Source organism: Macrotis lagotis, chromosome 2, assembly GCF_037893015.1.
Source record: "Macrotis lagotis isolate mMagLag1 chromosome 2, bilby.v1.9.chrom.fasta, whole genome shotgun sequence".
Lineage (NCBI taxonomy): Eukaryota > Metazoa > Chordata > Mammalia > Peramelemorphia > Peramelidae > Macrotis > Macrotis lagotis.
The window spans coordinates 41,370,175-41,382,062 of NC_133659.1; the positions used below are offsets into that span (position 1 = coordinate 41,370,175).

Consider the following 11,888-nt stretch of genomic DNA (forward strand, 5'->3'; position numbering starts at 1 on the left):
ACCTCCATAAAGCCACATGGCTCCTTCTAGAACCATGGACTTCTGTCTCTCCAACTAAGCCACCCAACCATCATAACCCTGAATAATTCTCTATAAACACCAATAACCTATATTGTGACCCAAGCAGAAGCCCCCTAATCCTAAACTCAATGGAAAGTCTCAGAAGTTCTGAAGAGAGGTGTGTGGTCATTAGCCATGCTCTCTGAGCCCCATTAAAAAAAAGAGTCACCTGTCTATAGATATACTTTGAAGCATTTTACTTTGCTTTGTTTTGTGGGGCATAAATAGCAGAAACCAGAATGTGGCTTTTTTTTCTCCTTTATATTCCAATGAGATTTGGTAGTTTAGCTGGAGCTACAATGGAATAACACTTGTGGTTCATGTTATATTAATATTGTGGCCTGATTATCAAAAACCATTACTCTTGGTTATCTTGCCCAGGCTGAACCAGGCGGCTATAAGTCAGAATTTGACTGGCCGCACACAGCCTGCTCAGTGCTTATGATAACAGTATTCTTAATGGAAAAGTGCATTTGTAAAATTATTGCCTTTTAAAGATCAGATTGGTTATAAATGAGATGAGATCACAGAATTTCTTGCCTCTGCATAAAAAAATTAAATACATAAATAAAATGTCAGAATACTCCACTGTCTCCATCTCAAACAGGTCAGTTTACTTGTGGTCAAACTCAACTGAGGGTAGGAGAGGGGGCTGGGAGGATGATTTTTCTAGATACATTATTGGTTCCAGCCTGGGCAGGGACACAAGAGGACAGGAACACTCTCTTTTCTTCCCCCCCCCCTTTTTTTTCCTCTTGAAATTCTTCCTGCCTAAGGGGATCTTGTGTCTGTGCTCTTGTGTGTGCATTTTGTCATTTTGCTATTGTTGTGTGCTTTTTATAAACCGTAATGGTCCTAGATCATAAAACCACACCGATCCCTGGTGGAACCCAATCATTGTTTCACAGTCCTCTGCGGAACTTTGCGTATTTAGAATTCTGTCCGAGAGTGATGGCCATTGGGAGCCTCTCCAGGTGAATGCCGATATGACTATTAAAAATTCTCCCTCTCTTACTGTGCTTGGAAGCCTGGAGAAAGGTAAGAATGAAAGGAACTCTAATAAAGTGGAAGGACTCAGTCTTAATACTTAACTAATCTTCCTATCTTGGCCCTGCATTTCATTATCTTTGTTAGCCCTATTGGGGATATGAGTGATAGGACCTTACTTTTGAAAATGTCCAGGGACTCCATCAGAGGCTCTCTTCCCAAGCCCCCCCAAGGATCTTTATAAACAAAAATATGAGGAATAAACACCCAGGCCCCTCTCGCCTTCATTTATGCCACTCCTATTTGAACGGTATTTCAGAATCCTTGATTGTTATAGACAGTTAAGCTTTTCAGCCTTAATTCATTAAAAAATATATATATTCATGACAAGTTGTTTGAAATGTGGTCCCTTAAGCTTTTGCGCCGGGCTCCTAGAAACTGTTTCATATCGCTATCTAAGAAGAAAAGCCAGCCAAGATTTACATTTTAATTTAGTTAACCAAATAGTTCAGACTGTGTTCTCCAAAGACAAAGCTTGGTCTGTAAGTGGGCCGGATTTGCCTGTATTTTACGGCTGCAATTTGCATGAGAAACACCAGATCCTGTATAATTGTTGCTTTGTTGTTGTGATCCGAGGAGCTGTTTCCAATGTCAATAATTATAACTTGAAATGAAATTTAGTAGCAGTTCGGGGGCGGGGAAGGCGGGAGCCTGCCAGCCAGTCAGGATTTCACCATCAAACTAACCACAGTCTAGCCACCTAATGGGAGGCACGGATGGAGGGGAGCCTCCCAACAGAAAAGGGGGCGCCCCAGGCAGGAAGCTGACAAGGCCCCTGGCTGCCCCGAGATGGCCAGAGCTCAGACCCTTTCTGTTGAGCTCACATGCTTTACATAGGATGGGCTGCTAATTGCTTCATTACCCATGCAAATCATAAAGGCAAACTGTGTCTTATCATAAAAATCGGTAACTAGGCTATTTAGAAGCGGAGCCTCAGAGCAGCATTGGGATGTCCATGCTACTCAGCTTTGGCCCCCCCCCCCATCCTCTGGCCCCCCTCCCCATCCCCTTTTAATGACTTTCTATTAAGCTGTAGCTGGCCGCTTGCTTTGGGGTGGTCTAGTGCCTTAGATCGATCCTAGGTGGAGATGAGGGTGGAAAATGATGGAGGAAGAAGAGGGGCACTTGGGGCCCCTTCCATTCCCTGTGCTTCCTAATATATCTGTTGGACAGGTTGACATGGGAAATGGACAGTCAACAAACATTTTTTTAGGTTTTTTTTTCAAGGCAATGGGGTTCAGTGGCTTGCCCAAGGCCACACAGCTGGGTAATTTAAGTGTCTGAGTCCCGACTTGAACTCAGGTACTCCTGACTCCAGAGCCGGTGCTCTATCCATGGAGCCACCTAGCCCCCCCCCCCCCCCCCCCCCCCCCCCCCCAACAAACATTTTTAAAAGATGCTTACACGAGATTAGGGAAAAAGAGAGGAGTTAGACCTGGGATTTCATTTAGATAAGGTCAGTACTTTTGATACAAAGCTACCTAAAGCAATAAAAGTGTAGGTGACTTGCCTAAGGGTTCCACAGTCATTTTATTTGCCTTGGTTTCATGGTTCATTCTCTGTCCTTTGTCACACCCATTGGAGCAAGGTCCTGGGAAAGGAGGAAGGGAAAGAAAATAGAAAGGTTAAAAACAAAGTGGAACAATCTTTCAATTATATTTGAGAGATTCCCTACTAAAATTCACCAAGGTCTGGATTTATAATAGTTAGATGTTCTAGATTCAAATCCTGGCTGCACTTGTCCTGTTATCTAACTGAGCCTGTTTGTTTATATGTGAAATGGGGGGTTGAATTAGATGAGTTCTGAAGCAGGCTTTTTCCAGCTCCAAATTTATGATTTTGTAATAGTAAAATCTGACGTTACTGGGGGATCAGGAGACCTCTGAAGCAATCTTGTTCAAACCCTTTAGTTTATAGCTGCCCAGAGACATGTTAGTAAATGTTTAACAATCAGCTTTGGGTGTGGGAGGGGGCAGGGAATGCTACATAGGACATGCTTTTAAATTTAATCTGAATTATTACCATTTTCTCCATCATATCTTAAGTCCAGAAAACTAAAAGACAATAATCCCTGATTTGTAGTACTTATTAATTTTGCAGCATTTTTATTAACTTCACATCAATTATTCAGTGTGAAAAGGCTCTACACATCTACACATCTACAGCTGAAGAAACTGAGGTTCAGAGAGATAAAGTGATTGGAGATGAGAGGAAAGGAATGGAAATCCTTAATTTTCCAACAATCTAACAGGCAGGACTAATACATAGTATTTTGAAACTCTCAAGGTCATTTAGATTCATTATCAGATTGAAGATTCACAACAGTCTTATGAAGTTGGTATAACAGGTTTCAATATCACTATTTCCAAAGACTATAATCTGTTTGAAGGAAGGAACTATTTCATTTTTTTATTGTCTTTATAGGTGCTTGTTAAATTGGATTTGAGTTTAGCGATGTAGAAAGTAAGGCTCAGAAAGGTTATGGGTTGTCCATGGTCATTCAATTACTGATTTCAGAAGCAGAATTTTAACCCAATCCTTCCTTACTCCAAGCCAAAAACTTTGCATTATTCCCTTTGGAATTTCCTCATAGCCACATAATTCCATTGGCAAAAGGCAAGAAATGTTTAAATTCTGTTTCCTTACCCTTTTGTAAGGGGGAATAGATAGTTTCAGACCAGTGATATCTTCAGGATTTTGGAAACTCTTTTCGCTGATGCAAATGAGCGATTCTTCTGTAAATTATTGAGAATTGTTTCTGGTCACTGAGAGCAAAAGTGATTTGTCAAAGGTTATACACAACTAATGTCATTCAGAGACAAGACCTGAAGCTAGGTCTTTCTGACCTCAAGCTAGTTTCTCTAACTTCTAACTTCATACAGCCTCTCTTCGCTCTCATGTTATAACAAAGCCAACCAAATGGGAAAAAAATTCAATGAGGGCATTGTTTGGCTTGAACATTGAATACCTTCAAATATCACTGGTTGACTGGTGCTGAGTATTAGACAGCCATCACTTTATTCAATGAAATTTGGAAGCTCTCAGAGCTCCTTCTTCCAGATAATTAACATATTCCGTCTTTACTGAGCTCCCATTTCACATCTCCCCAATAATAAGCATGCGGTTAATAAATAGCTCTTTTTTGGCCTTATCCAAAAAAAGTCAACAAAGAAAAAATGAAAAAATATAAACTTATGAAAAGCCACACAATTAAAATCCCATAATGCAACTTTAATTAGGGCACCAAACTCCAGAATTGCAGGTGTATAAACTTAGAAGGCCAGAGAATAGTTGACGGTAAACACGCTTCGAGGCTAACTAACAAACATTTGTGTCAAGGTAACAAAGAAATCGTACCCCGTCCTCATTTCTCACCACAGCTGTTGGGGTGTTAGATTAGAAGGCTGTATACCTTTCCCAGGAATATGCAAGCAGACTGTGGGAGCGCCTGTGTTTGTCCTGGTAGCCTCATTCTTGCTGCTAGCAGAGCATGTCCCAACTGTTGTCAATTTATCAATGTAACGTGCACTAGTGGGCACAGTGTGAACAGCTATTAGGACAGGTGCTTCTATCCATCACAGCCAGTCACTTATTCCACCTTGTCAGGAAAACTAAATGGAGCTTTGGGAGAAATGTAAACAACTCTCTAATGGACAATCAAAGCGCCACTTTCTGAAGCAAACAAGAGGAAGAAATCTGACAAGACATTTTTAGATGGGGGGGGGTGATATTTTAAGTGTTGTCTCTGTGGTTTTTTTTAAAGAACTTTCTAATGTGTTGGAGATTTGAAATGAAGGAGAGAACAAGAAAGGAAGGAAAAGGGAAGAGGAAAACCTCTAAAGTCAAAGACCTAAGCTTGCTAAAGATGGGGTTGTTTAGCATTGCTGCTAGGGTGTGATTGGGTATGGCCAGTATCCTAAAGGAAACTGGGTGAGACTGCCAACCTGGAAATCCAGGCAAAATAGGGCACCCCAATATAAATAGAAGCTTGTCGCCTCCAGAGATGCACAGGACGTTATTATTAATGGTATTTTTAAATTTTGCAATGGGCTTAGCCTCCAGGCACATGTACAAAGCTGTATTGCAAAATTTAAATGGCTCCTCCCTGGGACTGCTCTTGATGGGGCCTCACACATCATCAGGCAAAAACCTGACGAAACAGATGGCTCCTTTACCACCACCCCCCCCCCCGAAAGACGACAAACTCTGGCTCTGGCAGATCAGGAGGGGAGCATATTTCTCAGAAAATGCCCTGACCTGATCCCCCTGCTGGTGGGGGACATGTCTTAGCTGATGCATTCCCTCCACCCCCACCCCGCTATCATAATGGTGCCAAGAGGAGGGACCATCTTTAAGGTAATAACTCAGAACTCTAGAGTTTAGAATGGGCTTCTTACAATGCACGAGGGAGTGAGTAGGGAGCCAGGGCAAACTGGAGCACAGGTGTTAGTGGTTCAGTCTGCCAGGTGCCTTTTGCCAGATGGACTGATGCTTCCTTGGCCAACGGAAGGCTCTGGGTGGTCATCCAGGGAAACCTCCTATAGAGAGCTTTGAAGTAATTCATTCTTGAGGCCACAAAGACATGAAGAGTGGCCAAGGTCTACATCATGGAGAATAGAGTCTTAATCTCAGTGCTCATGTTAATTAGTACAAAGGGAGGGGGGAGAAAGATGTTCTGGGATGAAATCATCCTGAAATCCTGATAATAAAGAAGTGGAACTGAGAGGGACCTCCCCACTGTCACCCCTTTTCTCTGTTTTTTCCTTTTACCTCTCTCCATTAGGAACATTTCCTGCCTTCAAGTCCATTTGATCAAAATGTTCTACTAATCAGAATTATAGTTTGGGGCTTTGGTTTTTTTTTTGGCAAAGCAATGGTGTTAAGTGACTCACTCAAAGTCTCACAACTAGTTAATCCTTAAGTATCTGAGGTCACATTTGAACTCAGGCTCTCCTGACTCCAGGGCTGGTGCTCTATCCACTGTGCCACCTAGCTGCCCCCTAATCAAGATTATAGTGATTCTAGGTCATTTTCACTCTGTTCTCAGAGTTCAGCATCTGACTTATGATCTTTCTCCTCCTCAACTCCTAACTTGATACTAGGCAATGTTAAAATTTATCTAAATCTTCCCTCAAATTCTTTAACTTAAAATAAATAGCACAATCTATTCCTACACCCACCTCAACCACACATAGAGATAGGAATACACTAGATTTCCCCATCATCCACTTACTGGATTAACAGTTTGATATTGCCCTTCAGTGTAAAATTTATTTTTCCGCTCTCCTTAATCCTTACCCTTCATGAACCCATTCTTCACCATCTTTGGAACAGATCCTCCCCATCTTTCAGAATGTTCCTAGGGAATTATTCCTGATCTGACATCATTTTCCTTCCTCCCTAATATAAACTTAATTTCAACTCTACATTATATTTTACTCTCAAATATCTTACTCTAGGTCCACTCATCTCTTTTCAAACCTTAGCCCTGGATTACTCCCATCATACACCATCTTTTGTTCCTACTCACAAGCTCCTAAGTGCAACTGTACAAAGTCTCATAATTACACTAAGCACAGCAAGGTGGTCCTTTTATTCCTTAATTGATTCTCTGAGCAGGTAAGTGGCATTGTGCAAGGTCTGAAGTCAGAAATCTCATCTTTGTGAGTTTAAATTAGACCTCACACTCTTGCCAGTTGGGTGACCCAGGGCAAGTCACTTGACCCTGTTTACCTCAGTTTTCTCATTTGTAAAGCATGTTGGAGAAAGAAATGGGAAACCACTCCAGTATCTTTGCCAAGAAAATCCTAAAAAGGGGGAAGTAGAGTCAAATAGGACTGACCCCAAAATGCCAGCTATTGTTGTTAACCAAATTCTAAGAAAGTTGTCTATACATACTGCCTCCCCTTTCTCTCCTCTCACTTATTCATTGACCCTTTGTAATCTGGTTTCTGACCTTCTCATTCACCTGACACTACTCTCTCCAAAGTTTAGGATGGACTTAACTTTAGTTGACTATCCCCCACCAATCTCCTGCATTGTCACTGTCTCCAATCTTGGTTTTTGCAACAATAGCATCTCTCTCTTTCAGTTCTTCTCCTATCATCTGACCATTTCTTAGTCTACCTGAGTGACTCATCATCCATATCATGCCCCCAACTGTAGGAGTCCCCAGTGTTCTATCCTTGGCCCTTTGCTCTTCTCTCTGTATTTGATCTCTATCTTGGTAGCTCATAAATTTCAATGGACTTAAGTCTTATTTTTATAGAGATGACTCATAAATATATCTATCCAGAACCAATCTCTCTGCCAAATTTGAATTCTGTATCGCCAAATGTATTTCCGATTGGATGTCCTTGTGACATCTCAGACACAATAATATCCAAAACAGAGGTCATCTTATACCTCCCCCACCAAAAGCTCCTTTAAATTTCTCTTTTTCCTCACAAAAGTACTACTATCTCTCTAGCAAACTAGGTTAATAACCATAGCATTATCTTGGACTCTTCCCTCTTCCTCTGAATATCTAGTCAATTTTCCTACCTTGCTGTTTTGACCTTCACAATTTCTCTCCCCCTTCTTAAACCTCTCCACTCACATAGTTACCTTCTTTGTTCATGTCCTTATCATCCTTCATCTAGATTATTGCAACTATCTTCTAATTAGTCAGATCTCCTATAACTCCAGTCCATCCTGCACCCGGCAGCCAACTCAATTTTGACCATGTGACCACTCTACTCAGTCAATTCTAGTGGTATCCATTACTTCTTGGATAAAGTATAAACTCCCCAGTTTTACTTTTAAAACCCCAAATGAACATTCCAACCCTACTGGATAGTACTTTCCTTCCAGAGCTCAGTGATTCCACTAAACTGGTCTCTGTTTCGCCCTCTAAGCATTCCATCTTTAGTCACTATTCCTTTAAGTTGGTTATCTTCTAAGCCTGGAATTCCTCTTCTTAGAGCACCTCTTCTGCTTGAAGATGGAGGACTATGAAAACTTTCCTCATCCTGACCCCCAAATGCTGCTTTTCAGTTGTTGTTCAATTGTTTCAATCATATCTGATTCTTCATCTCCCCTTTAAGGTTTCTGGAATGCTTTCCCATTTTTCTCTAGCTCAACTTACAGAGAAGGGAACTGTGGCAAACAAGGGTTAAGGGAACTTGTCTAGGATTATACAACTATAAGTGTTTGAGGCCAGATTTGAATTCAAAAAGATGAATCTTCCTAACTCCAGGTCTGGTTCTCCATTTTCTATGAAGTCACCCAGTTGTGTTCTGAAATGTGAGTTTCTTTCCTCCCAAAGTATCTTGTATTTAACTATGTCCTGTATCTCCTTCTCCAACTTGTTTTAAAGATGAGAAAACTGAGGTAAACAGGATTAACTATTGTATTTATTTTAATTTGTTCTCTTTATATCTATCACATATATATATATATACATACTTATATACCTATGTTTATATAGAGAGACATATATATGTCTCTCTCTTCATATATATATATATATATATATATATATATATAGATAGATAGATAGATAGATAGATAGATATGTATACCTGATTTCCCTATTAGAATATAAGCTGCTTGAAACTAGGAATTGCTTTATCCTTGGAATTTCTCTCTCCAGTACCAGGCAAATTGTTGAACAATTAGCCATTCTTACTTTAAAAATGTTGATTGATTAATTAATTGTATCAGTTCTATTCCCCTCCCCCCAAAGTCAGCTTTTTTGCTGCCATGGTCTCAGGTAAAATGTCCCTAATTTATTGAAGTATCAGTCTCTATAGGTAACACTAGAATGCAGCAAGATTTCAGCCTACTGCCAACACGCTAGCCTCAAGCATCCCCTAGACTCCTCTGAGCATCCTGGCTCCCATGGAATTAAAAATGTTGAATTTGATAATGCTCCACTGGAGTTGTTGTATGGATTAGTGTCCATCTTCTTTCTAGTCATGTGGTCCTTTTCACTGAAAAGGTTGTTCTACAATGTGACCCTGTTAGAGATCTATAGGGACAGAAAAGGAGCTAATAAATTTACCAAAATCAGAACATTTAATTTTTTTCTCATGGCATTCCAATGTTGACTGACATCCCCAGAGTCCTCAGCAGCTTTTGAAACTTTGTCAATCTGGAAAGTGAATAAAATGGAGGTCTCTAGAATACTCTCCAAACTTTCTATTAATGTTTATTCTATAGCACCAGGACCTTTATCCCTTAACTTAAATTGATTAGGCCCTAAAGGGCAGGGACTATGTCTGTTTGGTTCACTTTGTAGAGACCTTGGCATGAAGCCATATGTATATTGATGTTTTCCAGATGATTTCTATGGAATGTAGCCTTCTCGATTAAAAAGTGTAAATTGCTTTGACCATAATTTATTCATCTGATGTCTCTGGGAGGGGTGTCAATTAATATTATTCATAATTCAAAAAAGAAATTAAAAATGGAGAATCAGAGAGGTGAGATGGTAATATGAATGATAGTAACATGGCTAATGAAGGCAACATGGAGTAATGGACAAAATACTGGTCTCAGAGACATGATTATCTAGATTCAAATTCTCCCTCTGACATAGACTGGCTATTGGATCCTAACCAAGTCATTTCACTTCTACGTGTACCCAAGCAACTTCCCATTGGGGTTATTCTTAACCTGGAGCCTTGGAATTTGTCTGTGGATATGTGTGCACATGTGTATGTGTGTGTGTGTGTGTGTGTCTGTATCTGTCTGTGTGTTGGTGTTTGCACTCTCCCCCAAGGCTCCAAAGATCTGTAGCATGAGCAGCAATCATTTATCACTATAAAATCATCTTGGCTAAACAGGTTGTGAGTAACTAACCAGTATCAAAGCCATCAGTGATTTAGAGGACTGTCTACCCCAAGCATGTGAAGACTTCCCTCAGCAGAATAGGTGAGTGAGAACAATTTATTCCAAAGGTCATGAAGACAGATGAAGCAGGCACTGTGAAGTTTTTAGAGCTTGGTCAAACACAGAAGACACAAAGGTCATCCACTGCATTCTGAGCCATCACTAGGGATCTTGACTTTTGTTTTGCCACTGGACTTCCATTTAAAGACTCTGAAATAGAGAAAGAGGTTGATGACTTTGTACAACTCTGCTTCTCTTACATCCAATTCACTTGTGAGTCAAGACATCATCCCATGATGTCAATGGTTTTCTTTGAAAATGAAGAATGAACAATTATATCTATAGTTATATCTATATGTATAGCTACCTATCTTGGTAGGTATATATATACATATGCCTACATAAACTTGTACATTGAAATATTTTAATATAATTAACCTATTTTATAATTCTATGTATTTTATGTTATACATTTAAAAACATTTTTCTGAAATGGGATTTATAGGCTTCACCAGACTACCAATGAGGTCCAGAGTACTGAAAAGATGATGAGCCTTTTGCTAAGACAACGAGATGCCTACCATTATTGATGTGAAATAATAAAGTAACCTTCCTGGAAACTCTGTATCCTGATGTTCACAGATATTGCCCTAATGATGATATATATTGATGATGAAGATGATGATGATGATGACCAATTACAATAAAAATGCTGATGGTAATTAGAGATGATATTTATGTAGCTCCTTAAAGCTCATGAAGTTTTACAAGCTTACAAGGATTATTTCATTTGTACCTCACAATAACTCTATATAGTAATTAAGTGTTATTTGCTCCATTTTACTGATCACAAAGTTGAGATTCAGACCCATAAAGTGACTTCTTCCTGGTTACACTGCTGATAAAAGTCAAGGAAAATTTTGATGCAAAGGCTTCCAGATTGCAAATTCTGCACTCTAAAATCAGTGTAAAGATTTAGAATTAGAAAAGACCACACAATCAGGGACATTTTGGACACTCATGAGAATAAAGAGAAAATTCAGATCTGTTGCCAAGTTGCTTTTTGGTTAGAATTTTACTGTCTGCTTCTCTGACTGAGAGTGGCCCTACATTCCTCTCACAGAAAACCTTGAGTTTTGCCCTTTCCTAATGAACTCAAAAACCCCCACAGTCTATTTGCCAACACATTTGGCATTTTTATACTGACAAAATGAATTTTCATTACATAGCCAGAGCAATTGCATTAATGAAGAATGAATGAGAGCACCAATTGATGAGATGTAATGACCACTAGGTCAGCCATCCAGGCTCTTCTATGAGATATTGTGTCTTTTGTTAAATTTACTGCTACATGCCAATCCCTTTATTCTTCTTTTAGTGCCCTCTGTCACATTCATGGGACCACAGAATTCTAAGGAACCATAGAAGAGTGGTGTCAAACAGAAGCTACAAATGTGTCCATAAGAATCCCAGTGGGTCAAATGTTGACTTCATTCAAAAATATTATCCTCATTTTATTGTGCTTTTAATAATTTTGTTAAATTTTTCCCAATCATCTTTTAGTCTAGTTGAGGCCACCCTCAGCCTGTTCATGTTTCTATCTATAGGTGGTCAGCATGTTCGACACCTGGGCCTTAGAGGATGTCCAACACATAGCTCAATGAGCCCCTTTATACTGGATCTGAAAAGGGGTCATCCAGTTTCAACTTGAGGACCTTCAGGAAAGGAAGAAACTTCTAATTAAGGAAGCCCATTCTACTTTTTGGCAACTCTAATTGGTAAAAAGTCTTCCCCACATTAAGTCTAAATTGGTATCTTTAAATCTCCTACCCTTTGCTTCTTGTTCTTCCCTCTGGGGCCAAATATATCAAACCTAATCCATCATCCACATGGCAATTCTTCCAATG

The 11,888-nt window shown here is 39.7% G+C and overlaps 1 long non-coding RNA gene across 1 annotated transcript; it reads left to right on the forward strand.

Annotated features, from left to right (window-relative positions):
* Positions 1-1,012: 1,012 nt before the first annotated feature.
* LOC141510975 (uncharacterized) lies at positions 1,013-11,626 on the forward strand. The gene is made up of 4 exons (XR_012475216.1): positions 1,013-1,098; positions 9,936-10,023; positions 10,487-10,699; positions 11,589-11,626. It is a non-coding gene; the product is annotated as an uncharacterized LOC141510975 (long non-coding RNA).
* The last annotated feature ends 262 nt before the right edge of the window (positions 11,627-11,888 follow it).